The following is a 15,998-nucleotide window of genomic DNA, read 5'->3' as shown; positions in this document are numbered from 1 at the left end:
AAAACGCCTGCAAACGCCGGGAAACGGGAATCCGCCAGGGTCCACGTATTCAATCCAGATCGTGTCTGGTCCGGTGCTGTGTAAACATTGAGAATACGCGGATACACGGATACGCTGTGCTGAGCTCTAGCTGGCGTCGTCATTGGACAATGTCACTGTGACATCCACCTTCCTGATTCGCTGGCGTTGGTCATGTGACGCGACTGCTGAAAAACGGCGCGGACTTCCGCCTTGTATCATCTTTCATTAAAGAGTATAAAAGTATGAAAATACTGCAAATACTGATGCAAATACTGCCCATTGTGTAGTTATGATTGTCTTTAGGCTTGCCATCCTTCCACTTGCAAGTGGTAAGTTACGCGCATGCCCGATATGCACTGGATCACACACACAGAAGCTCAGTCCCGAATCACTGCTCATGCACTTCACTTGCGCGCTCTGTGAGCTGTGCAGGGCCGGAGTGCGCACCCTCCAGAGGGCACTCGCTGTTCAGGGCGGAGTGATTTGGAGTGCAGGATGCCTGCAGAGCCGAGCGTATCCGTGTATTGGTGTTGCTGTGTGCACGCAAATCGTGTATTGGCGTTGCTGTGTGCATGCTAATCATTTTAAAAACGTTAATCTGATGATCCGCTGATACGGTCTAATGTAAACCCCACCTAAGGGTGGAGCGACCTCCCGCTGAAGGAGCTCTGCATTCTAGTGAGTAAGTGGTGTAAGGGGTGGGAGTCATTCTCCATCATTAATGACAGCTTAGCCATCATCCTCCTCCCACCCACTATCTCCACTGGCTCCAGGGGGCATCCCAGCACAGAGCTGGCCCTCCTGATCAGTTTGTCCAGTCTCTTCCTGTCAGCTGTGGAGATGCTGCTCTCCCAGCAAACCATGCCATGAAAGATGGCTGACACCACCACAGTGTCAAAAAAGGTCTTCAGGAGTGCCCCTTGCACTCCAAAAGACCTGACTCTCCACAGCAGATACAGCCTGCTCTGCCCTTTCCTGTACAGTGCTGTGGTGTTATCAGTCCAGTCCAGTTTGTTGTTCAGGTGAACACCCAGGTACTTATAAGATTTCACCAGCTCAATGTCCTTCCCCTGGATGCTCACTGGTGTTGGGTCCCCCCCAGGGGGTAGTGAGAGCACCTGCAAAAATCCACCACAGTTTTCCCTGTGTTAATCTGGAGGTGGTTTCGATGGCACCAGCCCACAAAGTCTTGCAACAGTCCTTTGTACTCCCTGTCATCCTCATCTGTGATGAGGCTAATGATAGCAGAGTCTTCAGAGAACTTCTGCAGGTGACAGGTGGGTGAATTATAAGAGAAGTCTGCAGTGTAAAGGGTGAACAGGAACAGGGACAGAACCATTCCCTGTGGGGCCCCTGTGCTGCAAACAACCATGTCTGACACACAGCCCCATGTCCTCACATACTGTGGATGGTCAGTGAGGTCGTTCATAATCCACGATGTGAGGTGGTGGTCTACTCCTGCATGCTCCAACTTGTCCCCCAAAAGTGTGGGCTAGATGGTGTTGAAAGCACTGGAGAAATCAAAAAAATTTATTGTCGCAGAACTTCCAGGCTTCTCCAGGTGAGACAGAGCTCAGTGAAGGAGGGTGATGATGATGTCGTCCACCCTGATGCCTGGCTGGTAGGCAAACTGCAGTGGGTCCATGAATGGGCTCACCACGGGGCACAGATGGACCAGGACCAACCACTCCAGGGTCTTCATCAGGTGTGATGTTAGCACCACTGGCCTGTAGCTGTTGAGGTCCTTGGGGTGCGGAGTCTTGGGCACAGGTACCACAGAGGATGCTTTCCATAGCTGTGGTACTCTCCCCAGCTTCAAGCTTAGGTTGAACAGATGTCCAACTATCCCACACAGCACATCTACGCAGGACCCGAGGAGCCTGGAGCTGATGTCATCTGGACCCATTTGTTGACTGTGTAGTGGCTGGCTGCTTTATGTCCTGGGGCTCCCTCATACCTGTGTTACCTTCTGGCTCTCTCCTTTTAGTTATGCTGTCATAGTTAGTTTTGCCAGAGTCCCTGCTTGTACTCAGCGCAAAATGTATACTGTACCTACTTATTCAGGTGACATTGGGCTTACCTAACAACCTGTGTTTTCTCTCTCTTCTCCCCCCCCTCCAATCTGTCCCTCTGAGTTACATGTCAATCCTGGGATCAAGGTGCTGACCTCTTCTGCTCCTCGGACCTGCCTGATCCATCCTGATGCCCTATGTCTGGCTGGAGTCTCATCACATCACTCCTGTGGAGGACGGCCCCATATGGACAGTTGAAAGTCACACTTGGAAGACACTCTGGACACTTACAGTAATGTTTTTTTTAGGGCATACCTAACAACCTGTGTTTTTTCTCCCTCCCCCCCAATCTGTCCCTCTGAGTTACATGTTGGTCCTGAGATTGAGATGCTGACCTCTTCTGCCCCTCGGACCTGCTTGATCCATCCTGGTGCCCTGTGTCTAGTTGGAGTTTTATCGCATCGCTCCTGTGGAGGACGGCCCCATAAGGACAGTTGAAAGTTACACATGGAGGATGCTCTGGACTCTTACAGTAATGCTTTTATGGCTGAGGACTACAGTTGACTTGCTAACTTTAGGACTGCAGTTGTCATGAACAGTTTTGCACTCAAGTTTCCATCAATGAAGAGTTACAACATCAACAAAACTGTCATGTTAAAACTGTTAATGTTATAGTCATGCTGTCTGCTGTTGCCCAAATGAGGATGGGTTCCCTTTTGAGTCTGGTTCCTCTCGAGGTTTCTTCCTCATGTCGTCTGAGGGAGTTTTTCCTTGCCACAGTCACCACAGGCTTGCTCATTGGGGATAGATTAGGGACAAAATTAGCTCATGTTTTAAGTCGTTCAAATTCTGTAAAGTTGCTTTGCGACAATGTTTATTGCTAAAAGCGCTATACAAATAAACTTGACTTTGTGGCTGAGGACTACAGTTGGCTTGCTAAGTTTGGGACTGTAGTTGTCATGAACAGTTTTGCACTCAAGTTTTCATTAATGAAGAGTTATAATATCAATGAAACTGACTTCATGTTACAACTGTTAATGTTATAGTCATGTTGTCTGTTGTCCAGGTGAGGACTGGTTCCCTTTTGGGTCTGGTTCCTCTCAAGATTTCTTCCTCGTGTCGTCTGGGGGAGTTTTTCCTTGCCACCGTCACCACGGGCTTGCTTATTGGGGATAGATTAGAGATAAAATTGGCTCATGTCTTGGGTCATTCAGATTCTGTAAAGCTGCTTTGGGACAATGTCTATTGTTAAAAGCGCTATACAAACAAACTTGACTTGGACCTGCAGCCTTCCTCGCCTTCATCTTCCTCAGCTGGTTCCTCACCTGGAGTGTTGTGAGGGACAGGTTTGGGGGGGGCTGTGTGTGGTTGGTTGAATTTGGGGTGATGTGTAAAACAGTGGTGTGTGTGTTGTGTGATGTATATTGTCTGTGGTGGTTTGAATTTGGGGTGGTGTATGAATCCATAGGTGGTGAGTGGGGGTGGGAGTTAGTTGGTGTGTGTGGTGGCTGTGAGCTGCTAGTTGTTGGGAGGGGGGAGAAGGTGGAGTTGGGGGAGGGGCAGAGTACTTGAGGTGTGAATGATGAGGGCTGCAGCCAAGGTGTCTGGGCAAAGAGAGGTGCAGATATATCTAATGATTATGTATTATAGTTGATGTGATCTCTCAATTCTTTGCAACTTTACATTGAGGAATGTTATTCTTAAAAATTGTTGCACTGTTTGCCCATACGGTCTTTCAAAGAGCAGTGAACCCCTCCCCATCTTTATTTCTGAGAGACTCAGCCTCTCTGGGATCCTCTTTTTATACTCCATCATGTTACTTACCTGCTGTCAATTAACCAATTTTTTTTTGCCATTACACAACTTCTTCAGGCTTTTGTTGCCTGAAAAAGTTGTGCAATGTTTAAACTTTTTAAAAATGTTTTGCTGACATCAAATTCAAAATGAGCATATATTTAAAAAAATAATAAAATTTCTCAGTTTCAACATATGTTGTCTTTGTACTTTTTTCAATGAAATATAGGTGTGACAGTTCGTGTAGGTGGGTGGAGCACAGAAGGACGGCAGGCCAGAACTGGGTTCACAAAAACTCTTATTTTGCTTTTCAGCTTCTATTTCACTCTCTCACACACTCAGACACGCGCGCACACACATCAGTCGTCTGGTTGGAGAGAGAGCTCCCTCTGCTCTCGCTCTCTCTCCTTAAATAGGGCGCAGTCACTGGGGAAGACACACAAACACATTAACGTCAGGTGCAGTGATTCTGCCACTTACCTTCCCTGACTCCTCCCTCCTGTCACAGACCGATGCTTGACCATGCCCCCGCTGCCACAATAGGGTTTCCAAGATTTATATATGATCTCCTTCTGTTTTTATTTACAGTGTACACAGTATCCTAACTTTTTCGGAGTTGGGGTTGTACATCTACATGAAACAAAAGGCTATAGCCACACAACTGGTCTATGTTTCATTCAATCACATATTTTCCAATCAATACAGATGCAACATGAATTAAACTGCCCCACATTTTACCAAACATTTTAACATGAGCCTACATAAACTAGTTAAGCAGTGACAGAAGTTGAACAATTACCGTACATTTGCATAATAATAATAATAATAATAATAATAATAATAATAATAATAATAATAATAATAATACATTTAATTTATATAGCACCTTCCTTGAACTCAAGAATGCTTTACAGGGTAGCAAAAAAAACAAACAAAAAACCAAAACACAGACAGTACCACATGACATGACAAGACTAGACTCCGAGTGATGGCATAAAGACTCATAGTGATAACATAAAGAGAAAATGTGAGTGCGCAGTCACTTACGGATGTAGGTGCAGCAGAAGACAGCTTTAGAATAGCAAACCAAGCCAAAATAAGAGACAGGAATCGTAGTCAAAGAACAAGCTAGGGTCAGGCAATCAGCGAACAGAGTAACGTGGGCAAAACAGAAATCGATGAAATGAGAAAACACAAGCAAAGGTCAAACAGGCAGGAAGGTAGTCAGAGAATAATAAACCTTAGTATGTACAGAAAAAACAGAACAATACTTCCCAATGTGTGCTTGTGTGACTAGGGTTTAAATACTGAGACAAGTGATGAGGAAATGAATGTCAGCTGAGAGTCAGAAGGCGGGAGATAGAGGGCACTGTGTGTGCTAGTAGTTGTAGTCTGAACTGTCCATGTTTGTAGTCTGCTCATCTCCAGCAGGTTTGCTGACAGAGCCCCCTGAGGAGCTACCTCCAGGAGCTATACTCTTTCAGGGGCGTTCTCGACCTCTGGGTGCTGGCTTGCTTCGACATTGGGCATGGAAGTCTTGGTTGAGCAGAGGGTTGAGGATGTCCTTGGATTTGACCCAACTTTGTTCTTCCAGCCCATACCCTTCCCAATCTACCAAGTACTCGAACTGACTGCCTCTTCACCTGGAGTTGAGGATTTTGTTGACCTGGTAGATGGGTTCCCTGTCAAGATTCAGAGAAGGGTGATCTTGAGTGGGTGTGTTGTTGGAGAGTGGACCTGGGATGATGAGTTTGAGATTGGAGACATGGAAAGTGGGAGAGACTCTGCCGTGCGGTGGAAGTTCTAGATTATATGAGACATTGTTGATGCCCCGTAACACCTTGAAGGGTCCGATGTAGTGTGGTTGTAGTTTCTTACAGGCGTATGTCTCTCATAGGTTCTTAGTGCCACCCCTACTCGATCACTGGGAAGATAGGTGGGAGTCTTGCCTCTGTGTCGATCGGCATACATCTTGTACTTGGCAGAGACGAACTCTAGCCACTGATGGACCTCTTCCCAAATGGTTTGGCTGTGCTAGAACCACTCGTCTACTGCCTGTATCTGATTGGGTGTATCATCCCAGGGGAACAAGGGTGGTTGGTAGCCGAGGATGCACTGGAAAGGTGTTAGCTGAGTCACAGAATGCTTTAGGGAGTTCTGCGCATACTCTGCCCATGGCAGGAAATGTGCCCAGTAGGGGGACTGGGCACATTGCACATGCAGTAGATTCGCAGGAAGCAGCTGATTTCCTGGTTGGCCCGTTCTACGTGCCCATTGGACTGGGGGTGGTAGCCGGATGTGAGGCTAATGGACACCCCGAACCTCTCCATGAAGCAGGACCAGAACTTGGAGATGAACTGTGGGCCTCATTCGCTGACGATGTCTTCAGGGATGCTGTAGTATTGGAATACTTGTTGGAAAAGAAGCTCAGCCGTTTGGGTGGCCGTAGGGATACCCAGAAGAGGGATAAGCCTCAAAGCTTTTGAGAACCGGTCGATGGTGACCGTGATTGTGGTATTGTTTTGTGATGAAGGAAGGTCTGTGATGAAGTCGATCACCAAGTGTGACCAGGGTCGCTGTGGTAGAGGCATGAGTTTGCTGGCTGGAGGAGCTCAAGGAACCTTGGCCTGGGCACAGTAGGAACACGAAGAGATGAACTGGTTGATTTCGGTCAACATGTTGTCCCACCAGTACCTATTTTTCAGCATCTGGTAGGTACGTTGACTGTTGGGGTGACCAGCAGCCAGAGAGGAGTGCACCCAGGTGACGAGTTTGCAGCCTAGATGTGCTGGCACAAAGATGGGATGTGATTAGGTACAAATTGTGGTTGAGACTTACGGATTTCACTGTCCAGATGCCACATGATGGATTGTATGAAGTGCTGTGTCGGGATGATGGGTTGAGGTTCTGTGTCTTTGGGAGATGGTTCTACAGCCTGGGGCAGAGCATCTACCTTGGTGTTCTTGGACCCTGGTTGGAAGGAGATAGAGAAATTAAAATGGGTGAAGAACAGCGCCTACCTGGCCTGATGTGGATTCAACCCCTTGGCCTTCTTGAGATACTCTAGGTTCTTATGGTCAGTTAGGATGATGAACGGATGACTTGCTCCCTCCAACCAGTGTTGCCATTCCTCCAAGGCTAGTTTGATAGCCAGCAGCTCGCGATTGCCCATGTTGTAATTCCTCTCGGCAGGGGTTAGCTTCTTGGAGAAGAAAACCACTGGGTGTCAATTTGGCTTTTCCCCAAACCACTGGGACAAGATGGCTCCTACTCCTGTGTTGGAGGCGTCTACCTCCACAACGAATGGTTTCATGGGGTCTGGATGTTGGAGAATCGGAGCCGACGTGAAGGTGGTTTTCAGCTTGAAGGCTTCTTCTGCCTGAGGATTCCATTGGAGGTGCTTGGGACCCTTTTTCAGGAGAGTGGTCAATGAAGCATCCAAGGTGCTGAAGTTCCTGATGAAACGGTGGTAGAAGTTGGCAAAACCTAGAAATCTCTGGAGGTCCTTGACTGATTTATTTTGGGGCCACGAGGTAATGGCTGAGATTTTGGTTGAGTCCATGCTGACCCCTTCCGAGCTAATGATGTAGCCCAGGAAGGAGATCTTGTCTTGGTGGAATTTGCATTTTTCAGCTTTGATGTAGAGGTGGTTCTCCAGCAACCATTTGAGGACAGTTCTGACATGGCCCTGATGACTGGGGAAATCTGAGGAATAGATCAAGATGTCATCTATGTAGGCAATGACGTATTTTTCCAGCACATCCCGCAGCACATCATTGACGAAACTTTGGAACATGCTGGGAGCCGAAGATAGGTCATATGGCATGATCCGGTATTTGAAGTGACCAGTGGCTGTGCTGAAGGCAGTCTTCCACTTGTCACCTCATTTAATCCGGATCAGGTTGTAGGCACTTCGAAGATCCAGCTTGGAAAACACCTTGGCCGATCTGAGTTGCTCTAGAGCTAGAGAGAGAGGATACGGCTATTTAAAGGTGACTTCATTAAGCCCTATGCAAGTCTATGCAGGGCCAAAGTCCACCTCCTCATTCCTTCATGAAGAAGAAGCTGGCCAAGGCAGGAGATTGACAGTTGGATGTAACCTTGTTTGAGAGCCTCCTGGATGTACTCTTCCATGACAGCATGTTTTTTCTGGGAAAAGGGATAGATGTGACTTTGTGGTGGCACCATGCCTGGCAACAGCTTAATGGCACAGTCGCAGGGCCTATGCAGTGGTAGTCCACAGGCCTTCCCCTTGCTGAAGACCTCAGAAAGATCCTGGTAGCATTCTGGAACATTGTCCATGGAGTCAGGGAGTGGGCTCTCAACTGAGGTGGAGGAAACAATGAGTTGGGGATGAGAGAGGCAGCTCTGAAAGCACGTAGGTGACCACTGGAGTATCTCCTTGTTCTGCCATGAAATGAGAGGATCATGCAGTTGTAACCAGGGGAAGCCCAGGATGATATCATGATGGTCAGTGGTTGTGATGTACAAAGAGATTACTTTGTGATGTAGGGCCCCCACTTGTATCTGCAGTGGCTGTGTCCGTGATGTGACTAGGCCATTGCCTATGGGTCCACCGTCGATAGTCCGGATGCTAAGTGCACTTTGCAGAAAGATGACTGGCAGGTTGAACTTTTGCATGAGGGCTTCGCTGATGAAGTTCCCCTCTGCTCCTGAATCTATGAAGGTAGATAGGACATGAGTGGAAGTCTCCATCTTTAGTAACACTGGGATTTTGAAGGATTTAGAGTTAAATTCTCTCAATGGACTTTGGGTTGGAACAGGTCTCTTGGTTGAAGTTCCCCAGGCAGGTCGAACTGGGCAGTGTTGGATGTCATGACTGGTGCTCCCACAGTAGAAGCACAAACGCTTCTTGCACCTTCTGGCACACTCAGCATGGGACAACCATGTGCGTGACAGCTTTATGGGTGCATGGTCCTTGGGAGGCGATGTTGGCTTCTTCTCCATGAGGCGCGAAGGCCGGTGCTTCAACAGCTGGTCTAGACATATGGCAAGTTTGATCAGGGTGTCCAGTGAGAGGTTCTCATCCCTACATGCCAGCTCACTGAGTATTTCAGGGCATAGTCCCTGGTGAAAGACTGCTTTGAGTGCTAGATCGTTCAATCCACTGGAGGCTGTAAGAGTCCTGAAATCCAGGGCATACTTGGTGATGCTTCTGGTGCCCTGTGAGCTGATGAGAAGGCTCTCCCCAACTTCAATTCCCTCGGGCTTTTGATCGAATACCTTCTTGAATAGGGAGAGGAACTGTTCATATGACCCCGTTGGCTTTCCACCATTGTTCCAGAAGCTGTAGCCCAGCGGAGTGCTTTTCTGGTGAGGAGAGACAGAAATTTAGTGATTTTGTGTTCTTCCAGAATATCCAGCATGGTGGTGAAATACAATGAGCATTGTAACAAGAAGCCCTTACATGCGATGGGGTCGCCAGTGAACTTTTCTGTTGCAGGGAGTTGCAACACTGAGCGATGGGGAGATTCAGTGTGCACTAGGAGGGCCTGCAACATAGCAGTTGTTACCTGCGTCATCCTGGTGTTCAGATTAGCGAGCATCTGTTGATGTTCTCCTAGCAGTCACCCCTGTGCATTGAGAACCGTCTGTTTGTGATCCTCTGCTACATCCATGCTGGCAAAGTATCATTGTAACAAGAAGCCCTTACATGCGACGGGGTCGCCAGCGAACTTTTCTGTTGCAGGGAGTTGCAACACCGAGCGATGGAGAGATTCAGTGTGCACTAGGAGGGCCTGCAACATAGCAGTTGTTACCTGCGTCATCCTGGTGTTCAGATTAGCGAGCATCTGTTGATGTTCTCCTAGCAGTCACCCCTGTGCATTGAGAACCATCTGTTTGTGATCCTCTGCTACATCCATGCTGGCAAAGTATCCTGTGAGTATGAAGGCACTTATGGATGTAGGTGCGGTGGAAGACAGCTTTAGAATAGCAAACCAAGCCAAAACGAGAGACAGGAATCATAGTCAAAGAACAAGCTAGGGTCAGTCGATTGGCGAACATAATAACGTGGGCAAAACAAAAATCGAAGAAACAAGAAAACACTAGCAAAGGTCAAACAGGCAGGAAGGCAGTCAGAGAATAACAAGGCTTGGAATGTACAGAAAAACCAGAACGATACTTCACAATGTGTGCTTGTGTGACTGGGGTTTAAATACTGAGACAGGTGATGAGGAAATTAATGTCAGCTGAGAGTCAGAAGGCGGGAGAAAGTAGGCGCTGTGCATGCTGGGAGTTGTAGTCCGAGCTGTCCATGTTTTTTTTTTTTTCTGCTTGTCTCCAGCGGGTTTACTGACAACGAAGGTTCTACAGGGTCGCAGGCAAGCTGGAGCCTATCCCAGCTGACTACGGGCGAAAGGCGGGGTACATCCTGGACAAGTCGCCAGGTCATCACAGGGCTGACACATAGACACAGACAACCATTCACACTCACATTCACCCCTACGGTCAATTTAGAGTCACCAGTTAACCTAACCTGCATGTCTTTGGACTGTGGGGGAAACCGGAGCACCCGGAGGAAACCCATGCGGACACGGGGAGAACATGCAAACTCCGCACAGAAAGGCCCTCGCCGGCCACGGGGCTCGAACCCGGACCTTCTTGCTGCGAGGCAACAGCGCTAACCACTACACCACTGTGCCGCCCACTAATACCATTAATTTTGGTGCTTAATAATAAATTACCAAACAGCTAAATTATGGTATATTCCAAATTATTATGATCACTTACCATATTACACAACTGATATGCACCTTGGAATTCTTTTGAGATTGGGCGACTTCAAAAATATCGGGACAACAAATAAACACGCACAGTTTCAATAATTAATTGAATTTATTATAACAAAGATAAAATTGAAATATAGCTGCAAGCAGCAATGTGGGGGCCAAGCAGTATATGATGCCATAGGGCATGTTGGATTCATTTTGACAGAAGGATTCCAGTGATACTAAGTCTGGCAGCGGGGGCAGGGTCAAGCACCGGTCTGTGACAGGAGGGCGGAGTCAGGGAAGGTAAGTGGCAGAATCACTACACCTGATGGCAATTAACCTGTTTGTGTGTCTTCCCAGTGACCGCGCCCTACTTAAGGAGGGAGATCGAGAGCAGAGGGGCTGATCTCCGGACTAGACGCTGGCTGTGTGTGTGTCTAGCCAATACAGAATTGTTCACTGAAAAGTGTGGCAATAAAGCCGTTTGCAAACCTGATCTCTGTCCTGCCGTCCTCTGTGCTCCACCCATGCCTAGTGAACCGTTACAGTGGCGCCGAAACCCGGGATCAGAGTGTTTGACAGAATAATGTACAAAGTAGTCGGACACCGAATCCGACCGAGCCGCACGTTTTGATATATTGCTTGCCCGTCGGCGATGTACGGTTAATGAATTATTCGCAATCCAAATTTGCAAGGAAACATGAATAAGAATGAATTTAAAATGGCAGGAAAACTATGCGGGCAGAAAATGACGTCATAGGGGGCGCTGGATTCGTCTAGGTCCAAGGATTCCAGGGATACCAAGTTTTCGAAAATCGGATCAACGGTTGAAAAGTTACAAGCAGAAATGTACATGGGACTTGAGCCATTGGTGGCGCTAGACAGTTTCACAGAATAACGGGCAAAGTAATAGCATGCCGAGTCCGACCGAGCCGCATGTTTTGGCATAAAGCTTGCCTGCGTGCGATGTACGGTTATTGAGTTATTCGCAATCAAAACTTGTACAGAAGATGAATAACTAGACAAATCCCCAGCGGGAAATCGCGAGAGTGATGCAGCGCGCTTAGCCAGGCCCTGTGAGGAGACACCAGAAAAGTACACAAAGATTCCCTGTCGAACTGAAGTTGAGAGTCACAGTATTATTGCTTGTGTTTTGGCGCCATCTGCAGGCGAGATCCCACGTATATCCAAAGAAGCCCATATAAATGAATGTGGAAAAACAGGTGATTTTTTCGCACCTATGGCGCAAAAAAAAAATCACACAATGTCGTACAAAGTAATAGGACACCGAGTCCGATCGAGCCGCACGGTTTGATGTGTAGCTTGTCCGTGTGTGATACACGGTTAGTGAGTCATGCGTGAGCAAAATTTGTGAATAAGAGCTGCTGGTGGTGCTAGAGAGTTTAAGGTGGCGAGTCGAAACTTGCTGAGAAGAACCCTGAGAGTGTCAAGAAACAGTGTGGCAAGTTTCAAAGGAATGCGTGCAGGATTTCCAAAAGTCCCATAGAAATGAATGGGAAAATTCGGGTGATTTTTTTGCGCCTACGGCGCGAAAAAATCACACAATGTCGTGCAAAGTCATAGTACACCGAGTCCGATCGAGCCGCACGGTTTGATGTGTAGCTTGTCTGTGTGCGATGCACGGTTAGTGAGTCATGCGTGAGCAAAATTTGTGACTTTGAGCTGCTGGTGGCGCTAGAGAGTTTAAGGTGGTGAGTCAAAACTTGCTGAGAAGAACCCTGAGTGTGTCAAGAAACAGTGCAGCAATTCTCAGAGGAATGCGTGCAGGATTTCCAAAAATCCCATAGAAATGAAAAAGTCATTGTCCCTAGGTATAGCGCCCCCTAGCGGCCAGTTTGTCTCAATTTTTTTGTGGGCCTTTGTGGAGGGACGCGGCATAATGTCACAAAGTTTCGTTAAGGTACGCCAAAGGGCGGACGAGATATGAGCAAACGTCCTGTTTCCCATCTGCGCAGCCAAATTTGATTGGCAGTCACGGCCAAACACTTATGAGACCCTAAACACCGGGCAAGTCTCTTGTGAAGCCTAGTCCCAAGAAGCCATGGACCAAGGTTGGGAGAAAATGGTGAAAAATCGAGGGAGGAGAAGCAGCATGATTGATTTGCACATAACTCAAAATGGCAGGAAAACTTTCAGGGTTGAAAATGACAGAGGGTCTGATGGATTTGGCAACAGCCATGGATTCCAGCGATACCAAGGTTTTGAAAATCGGACCAACGGTTCAAAAGAAACAAACAGAAATGAACCAGAGACTTAGAGCTGCGGGTGCAAATTTGATGGGCTGCCACGGCCCCACGCTAAGGAAATTCTGAACACCGGGCAATTGTCCTGTGCAGCTGAGTCCAAAGGTGCCATCTACCAAGTTTGGAAGAGATGGATAAAAAAATTGAGGGAGGAGAAGCATTTTAAGTGATTTTAACAAAATGCAAAATTGCCGGAAAACTTTCCGGTGTGGAAAATTTTGTCAAAGGTTTCGCTGGATTTGTCTTGGCCCAAGGAGTCCTGGGATACCAAGTTTTCGAAAAGCGGACCAACGGTTCAAAAGTTACAAGCAGAAATGTACCGGGGATCTGCAACTGTGAGGTTGAGCTGTCGGTGGCGCTAGAGAGTTTAAGACGGTGACTTGAAACTTGCTGAGACGAACCTTGAGTGTGTGAAGAAACAGTGTGAAAAATTTCACGACGTTAAGGGGTTGCTATGGAGATGCAGATGGGGAAGAGTGAAGTTTTCCAGAAACTCCATAGAAATGAATGGGAAATTTACCTTGAGCCGTTGGTGGCACTAGAGAGTTTGACAGAATAATGTACAAAGCAGTAGGACACCGAGTCCGACCAAGCCGCACGTGTTGATGTATTGCTTGCCCGTGTGTGATGTAGGGCTAATGAGTTATTCTCAATCCAAATTTGCAAGGTAAGATGAACAAGAATAAAAGCAAAATGGCGGGAAAACTATGTGGGCAGAAAATGACCGCATAGGGTCAGCTGGATCCGGCTGGGCCCAAGGATTCCAGTGATACCAAGATTTCGAAAATCGGACCAACAGTTGAAAAGTTACAAGCAGAAATGTACCTGAGCTGGATCCAGCTGGGCCCAAGGATTCCAGTGATACCAAGATTTCGAAAATCGGACCAACAGTTGAAAAGTTACAAGCAGAAATGTACCTGAGACTTGAGCCGTTGGTGGCGCTAGAAAGTTTGACAGAATAACGGGAAAAGTAATAGCACACCGAGTCCGACCAAGCCGCATGTGTTGGTATATAGCTTGCCTGTGTGCGATGCACGGTTATTGAGTTATTCGCAATCAAAACTGGTACGGAAGATGAATAATAACTAGACAATTCCCCTGTGGGAAATCGCAAGAGTGATGCAGTGCGTGGAGCCACGCCTCTAGGTGAAAGCACCACCCAAAAGGCAGCGAGTTTTTCAGAAACTCCATAGAAATGAATGGGAAATGTAGCTGAGACTTTGGGCCGTTGGTGGCGCTAGAGAGTTTCACAGAATAATGAACAAAGCAATAGGACACCGAGTCCGATCGAGCCGCACGTTTTGATATATTGCTTGCCCGTGTGCGATGAACGGTTAATGAGTTATTCGCAATCAAAAAATGTGTACGGAACCCATATAAATGAATGGGATATTTCGGGGGATTTTTTCGCACCCTAGGTATAGCGCCCCCTAGTGACCAGTTTGTCCCAATTTTTTTGCTGGCCTTTGTGGAGGGGCGCGGCATAATGCCACGAAGTTTCGTTAAGGTACGCCAAAGGGCGGCCGAGATATGAGCAAACTTCCTTATTCGAGTCTGCGCGGCCAATTTTGATTGGCTACCACGGCCAAACGGTCCTGAAATCGCAAACACCGGGCAAGAGTATTATGCAGATGAGCCCGAAGAAGCCAAAAACCAAGTTTGGGAGAAAGTGGTCAAAAATTGAGGGAGGAGAACCAGTATGATTGATTTCCGCATAACTCAAAATGGCAGAAAATGTTTCAGGGTTGAAAATGACATCAAAGGGTGCTATGGACTCGGCATGGGCGAAGGATTCCAGAGATACCAAGTTTTGAAAATCGGACCAATGGTTCAAAAGTTACAAGCAGAAATGTACCAGCGACCTCGAGCTGTGGGCGCAAATTTGATTGGCCGCCACGGCCCCACATTAATTAAATTCTGAACACCGGGTAACTGTGTTGTGCAGCTGAGTGCAATGGTGCAATTGACCAAGTTTGGGAGAAATGGGTCAAAAATTGAGGGATGAGAAGCATTTTAAGTGATTTTCACAAAATGCAAAATTGCGTGAAAACTTTCCCATGTTCGAAAGTTTGTCAAAGGGTGCCCTGGATTCGTCCTGGCCCAATGAGTCCAGCGAAACCAAGTTTTCGAAAATCGGACCAACAGTTCAAAAGTTACAAGCGGAAACGTACCGGCGACCTGGACCCTCGAGTTTGAGCAGTTGGTGGCGCTAGAGAGATTAATGCAGTGACTTGAAACTTGCTGAGATGAACCTTGAGTGTGTGAAGAAACAGTGTGCAAAATTTCCCGACATTCAGTGGCTGCTAAGGAGACGCAGAGGGGGACGTTTGAAGTTTTCCAAAAACTCCATAGAAATGAATGGGAAATTTACACGAGACTTTGAGCCGTTGGTGGCGCTAGAGGGTTTCACACAGGAACGTTCAAAGCTACAGCACACTGAGGCCGATCGAGCCGCACGTTTTGATATATAGCTTGCCCATGTGCGATGAACGGTCACCGAGTTACACGCAATCAAAGTTTGCATGGAAAGATGAACAAGAATAAAATCAAAATGGCGAGAAAAGTAGGCGGGCAGAAAGTGACGTCATAGGGTCCACTGGACTCGCCTGGGTCCAAGGATTCCAGCGAAACCAAGTTTTCGAAAATCGGACCAACGGTTGAAAAGTTACAAGCAGAAATGTGCCTGAGACTTGAGCCGTTGGTGGCGCTAGAGGGTTTGACTGAATATCGGTAAAAGTAATAGCACGCCGAGTCCGACCGAGCCGCACGTTTTCGTATGAAGCCTGCCTGCGCACGATGCATGGTTATTGAGTTATTAGCAATCAAAATGGGTACGGAAGATGAATAAGAATAAGAACTAGACAATTCCCCTGCGGGAAATCGCGAGAGTGATGCAGTGCGTGTAGCCATGCCCTGTGAGGAGACGCCAGAAAGTCACACAATGATTCCGTGTCGAACTGAAGTTGAGAGGCACAGTATCATTGCTTGTGTTTAGGCGCCATCTGCAGGCGAGATCTCACGTATATCCAAAAAAGCCCATCTAAATGAATGTGGAAAAATAGGTTATTTTTAAGCGCCCACCACGCGGAAAAATCAGACGATGTCGTGCAACGTAATAGCACACCGAGTCCGATCGAGTCGCACGGTTTGATGTGTAGCTTGTCCGTGTGCGA

This window comes from Neoarius graeffei, chromosome 27 (assembly GCF_027579695.1).
Source record: "Neoarius graeffei isolate fNeoGra1 chromosome 27, fNeoGra1.pri, whole genome shotgun sequence".
In the NCBI taxonomy this organism is placed as follows: Eukaryota; Metazoa; Chordata; class Actinopteri; order Siluriformes; family Ariidae; genus Neoarius; species Neoarius graeffei.
The sequence above is the reverse complement of the archived record's forward strand: the minus strand, read 5'-3'. Positions refer to the sequence as shown.